The sequence below is a fragment of the Rutidosis leptorrhynchoides genome, chromosome 3, assembly GCF_046630445.1.
Source record: "Rutidosis leptorrhynchoides isolate AG116_Rl617_1_P2 chromosome 3, CSIRO_AGI_Rlap_v1, whole genome shotgun sequence".
NCBI classification, from domain to species: Eukaryota; Viridiplantae; Streptophyta; class Magnoliopsida; order Asterales; family Asteraceae; genus Rutidosis; species Rutidosis leptorrhynchoides.
The window spans coordinates 172,358,571-172,364,753 of NC_092335.1; positions in this window are offsets into that span (position 1 = coordinate 172,358,571).

A 6,183-nucleotide genomic window follows, 5' to 3' on the forward strand; every position below is an offset into this window, starting at 1 on the left:
ATTTAGATATTGTCCAATTCCGATAAAAGAGTCAAAATCTATGGCTAAATCAGAGTTAGAATTTTATATTATTTAAAACTAGACAGAACAGTTTCATTGGGATGCGTGCGACCTGATCTCAGAATTCTGGGTTCACAGTTGCGTGCGTATCGAAAAATTAATAAGTTTAGACTCCGAAAACGCGTCATTTGGATACTTTTTGGATTTGATATGATTTTTCAAAGTTTATACATGAGTACCGAAATGATTCAGCATTACAGCCTGGTACGTTTTCAATCACTGCGAGCTTTCTGTTTAAGGTTAGAGGTTGTGCTTTGGATATGTTATAGTCGACTAAATCCCAGAAATTTTGGCGCGTATTTCAAGTCAAACAGACCTGTACTTATTTTTATAAAAATTCTGGAAGTTGACTACATTATTTAAGTTAAATATTATGTGCAATTGACTTTGTTTGACCAAATGGGTTTAATGGGTCAAGATGGGTAACGGTCAGTGTAGAAAAGTCCCAAACGTCGATTTAAGTAAGTTTAAAGGTTGTGGTGTTTAAAAAATAAGTTGTGGCATGTTTTGGTCAAAATGGGTGTTTATGACCCATTTGGGTCATACGAGCCTACTTTGACCCATATGCGAAATTTTGAGAACCAAAGGTATGTTACACATCCCGTATATTGATTTAAGTATGTTTGCAAGTTTTGGTGCTTTAAAAATGAGTTTGGGTCAAATTTGGTTTAAAGAAAGTTTTATGACTTATTCGGGTCAAACGTGCATAAATTGACCCATATGCATAATTTTGAAAAACGAAAGTCACCAACACGTCTAAAATGTTATTTTGGGCTTGTGATATGATTTTTACATGCTCAGGTATTATGGTTTAGAATTTGTGTTGTCAATGGAAAAATTTTATTATTTTAGTGAAAGTGTCAAAAATGACTTTCAGGCCTACTTTGCGAACTCGTAATTTGAAATTGGTTAAGTTTGGATAAAAAATATTAATTGGTATTGAAATTCTTTACGACAAGCTTTAAAACGATATATTATATGTGTAATTTTGTCGAGTCTAAACTGGTTCAAAACGAGCGTGAAAATGGGCAATTGTCGCTGATTTTGAACTCTTAATAGCAAAATCAGCATTTCATGATCGAGGAGCGGTTTTCGCAAGGTCATAAGTTTTCAACCTTAACTCCGTTTTTGTTAAATAAACTGTCTATAGAAAGGTGAGACGACATAATTTTCAGTGGTCATGACCCCAGGTATTAAATCGATTTTGGTGGAACCCGAAATCAGCTGCAAAATACCTAAAAATACATATATGTAATTAATATTTTTTTTTTGTTATATAAAAATGGATAACTTAAGTTTGACCTATGCTTGACTATTTGACCAACTTGAGTTATATTATGATATTGTTGACTTTTGTTGACTATGTTGACTGTGTTTGACTTACATTTGACTTACTTTGACTATTTTTGACTTTTGTTGACTTTTGTTGACTTTTGCTTGATTTTGCTAAATTTGTGAGTCGGACTTGAGCGATAGGACTATACGAACCCTACGACCTGACCTAGCTTGTTAGTCATTTATTAGCCAACATATATTCTTTAGGATGAGGTCTACGGTTACTTGCATTCCGAGTATTGGTTACATCTACGTGAATTGTTTATTAGGCTACAAAGGTGAGTTTCATTTGCTCCCTTTTTATTTGCTTTTGCAATATATATTTTTGGGCTGATAATACATGCGCTGCTTTTATAAATGTTTACGAAATAGACACAAGTACTTAAAAATATATTCTACGTTGAGTTGTACCACTGACATACTTCCCTGTAGCTTGGTAACTACTATTTACATGTGGTATTGTAAACGCGAATCTTGTTGATAGATCTATCGGGCCTGACAACCCCAACTGGGTTGGACTACCAGTATTCAACGGTTGCACAGTACTTCGTTTCGCGACTACATTTGGTACAGTGTAGTGAGATTTCATAATAAAGGGAATATGCGACGTTGATTAAATGTTAAGTATGGTTACCAAGTGCTCAACCACTTAGAATGCTTTACATACACTTGCGAGTGTATTATGTTTATGATTATGAAATCTTGTGGTCTATTGAAACTATTGATAACTGTTGTTACGATAAACCTACGAACTCACCAACCTTTTGGTTGACACTTTTAGCTTGTTATTCTCAGGTTTTTAAAAAGTGATTCCGCTGTCTGCTTGCTATTTGCTCAAGGTACTGCATGGAGTCTTTTATGCCATATTTTCAAAAAGACATTGCATTCAAATATTATTGTTATAATCTGTTATTAAATAAATTGATGATTTAGTCATTTTGTATAAGTTGTCATATATATTTGGGATATGTCTATATTTTGGTAAACTTTCTATGTATAGAAAGTATTTTTATTTTTTTTATATAAATGAATGCAATGTTTTATCAAAACGTATCATATAGAGGTCGAACCCTCGCTGTGGGACCATAGATAACGTACCGCGTCAATAGCGATTTTGGCGGGTCGTTAGACGTAGATTATCAAATAATGATAATCTAAAATATACTGTTTACACATGACCATTACATAATGGTTTACAATAGAAATATATTACATCGACATATGTTTCTTGAATGCAGTTTTTACACAATATCATACAAACATGGACTCCAAATCTTGTCCTTATTTTAGTATGCAACAGCGGAAGCTCTTAGTATTCACCTGAGAATAAACATGCTTTAAACGTCAACAAAAATGTTGGTGAGTTATAGGTTTAACCTATATATATTAAATCGTAACAATAGACCATAAGATTTCATATTTCAATACACATTCCATACATAGAGATAAAAATCATTCATATGGTGAACACCTGGTAACCGACATTAACAAGATGCATATATAAGAATATCCCCATCATTCCGGGATACCCTTCGAATATGATATAAATTTTGAAGTACTAAAGCATCCGGTACTTTGGATGGGGTTTGTTAGGCCCAATAGATATATCTTTAGGATTCGCGTCAATTAGGGTGTCTGTTCCCTAATTCTTAGATTACCAGACTTAATAAAAAGGGGCATATTCGATTTCGATAATTCAACCATAGAGTGTAGTTTCACGTACTTGTGTCTATTTTGTAAATCATTTATAAAACCTGCATGTATTCTCATCCCAAAAATATTAGATTTTAAAAGTGGGACTATAACTCACTTTCACATATATTTCCTTCCTCGGAAATAAGACTTGGCCACGGATCGATTCACGAACCTATACAAATATGTACATATATATCAAAGTATGATCAAAATATAATTACAACCATTTTTATTATGTTTTAAAGATTTGAGTGTATTAAGTCAGTTGTCCTCGTTAATAACCTACAACTAGTTGTACACAGTTAGATGTACAGAAATAAATCGATATATATATTATCTTGAATCAATCCATGACCAAGTGTATACACGTCTCAGGCTAGATCACAACTCAAATATATATATTTTTGGAATCAACCTCAACCCAGTATAGCTAACTCCAACATTACTGCATATAGAGTGTCTATGGTTGTCCCAAATAATATATATACATGGGTCGATATGATATGTCAAAACATTTGCATACGTGTCTATCGTATCCCAAGATTACATAATATATTAGAATACATGTATAATACAATATAAGTTAGCTAGGATATGATTTGTATAGATTTGTTAAACATTTTTCGTAGCTAAAAAGATCAAAAATATCCAATCTTGTTTTACCCATAACATCTTGATTTTAAATCCGTTTTGAGTGAATCAAATTGATATGGTTTCATATTAAACTATAATTTAAGAATCCAAAAAGAAAAAGTATAGGTTTATAGTCAGAAATTTAAGTTACATGTCAATTACTAAAGAGGTAGTCATTTCCGTCGAAAGAACGACATCTTGATGACTATTTTGAAAAACATACTTTCACTTTCAGTTGGACAAGATTTTTGGATATAGTTTCATGTTCATATGAAAAATAATTTTCTCAGAACAACAACTTTTAAATCAAAGTTTATCATAGTTTTTAATTATCCAAACCAAAACAGCCCCCGGTTTCACTACGACGGCGTATATCCGATTTTATGGTGTTCATCGTGTTTCCAGGTTTTAAATCATTAAGTTAGCATATCATATAGATATAGAATATATGTTTAGTTGATTTTAAAAGTCAAGTTAGAAGGATTAACTTTTGTTTGCGAACAAGTTTAGAATTAACTAAACTATGTTCTAGTGATTACAAGTTTAAATCTTCGAATAAGATAGCTTTATATGTATGAAACGAATGATATTATGAACATCATTACTACCTTAAGTTTTCTGGATAAAACTACTGGAAATTAAAAAAAATGGATCTAGCTTCAAAGGATCATTGGATGGCTTGAAAGTTCTTGAAGCAGAATCATGACACGAAAACAGTTCAAGTAAGATTTTCACTCGAAATAAGATTGTTATAGTTGTAGAAATTGAATCAAATTTTGAATATGAATATTACCTTGAATTAGAAAGATAACCTACTATAAATAACAAAGGTTCCTTGATCTTAGATGATTACTTGAAATGGATTAGAAAGCTTGGAGGTATTCTTGATTTTTATGAAACTATACTTATGGAATTTATGAAGAACACTTAGAACTTGAAGATGGAACTTGAGAGAGATCAATTAGATGAAGAAAATTGAAGAATGAAAGTGTTTTTAGGTGTTTTTGGTCATTGGTATATGGATTAGATATAATGGATATGTAATTTTGTTTTCATGTAAATAAGTCATGAATGATTACTAATATTTTTGTAATTTTATGAGATATTTCATGCTAGTTGCCAAATGATGGTTCCCACATATGTTAGGTGACTCAAATGGGATGCTAAGAGCTGATCATTGGAGTATATATACCAATAGTACATACATCTAAAAGCTGTGTATTGTACGAGTACGAATACGGGTGCAGACGAGTAGAATTGTTGATGAAACTGAACGAGGATGTAATTGTAAGCATTTTTGTTAAGTAGAAGTACTTTGATATGTGTCTTTAAGTCTTTCAAAAGTGTAGGAATACGTATCAAAACACAACATGTATATACATTCTAATGGAGTCGTTAAGTCTTCGTTAGTCGTTACATGTAAGTGTTGTTTTGAAACTTTTAAGTTAACGATCTCAATTAATGTTGCTAACCCAATGTTTATTATATCAAATTAGATGTTAAATTATTATGTTATCATGATATTATGATGTATGAATATCTCTTAATATGATATATATACATTAAAATATCGTTACAACGATAATCGTTACATATAAGTCTCGTTTCGTAATTCTTGAGTTAGTAGTCTTGTTTTTACATATGTAGTTCATTGTTAACACACTTAATGATATATTTAAATATCATTTTATCATGTTAAATATAGTGTATCAATATCTTAATATGATACATATGTATTTAGTAGACGTTATCATAACGATAATCGTTATATATATCATTTCGAGTTTCTTAACTTAGTAATCTCATTTCTTATGTATATCACACATTGTTAATATACTTAGTCAGATACTTACTCATCATAATCTCATGTCAACCATATATATATATGTATATATATACCACAACATGTAGTTTTTACAAATTTGTAACGTTCGTGAATCGCCGGTCAACTTGGGTGATCAATTGTCTATATGAAACTTATTTCATTTAATCAAGTCTTAACAAGTTTGATTGCTTAACACGTTGGAAATATTTAGTCATGTAAATATCAATCTCAATTAATATATATAAACATGGAAAAGTTCGGGTCACTACAGTTTGGTGGTCTTCAATGTGAATTTTGATACCTTAAATGCTTGACAATGTTGCTTTTAAGTGTTTAGTTGCAATGTATGTTTAAATACCTTCGGAACGGCATATCGTATGTGTAAATTGGATTCCCGAATCATAAAATACGTTTTACGAACTTGAAACCTTAATAATAAACCTTTAATGATCACTTGACGAGGATTTGGTTTTTGTAAATGATATTTTTGTGTGATGAAAAGTGTTTAGTTTTATTCCTCGTTAAATTACCTTTCCAACGATGTATGGTATGCATTTTAGGTGTTTACGGTTCATTAGTTATGATAAATTGAAGTTTGGTCCGAGACTTGTAAAATTTTTAAGCAATTTCACTGA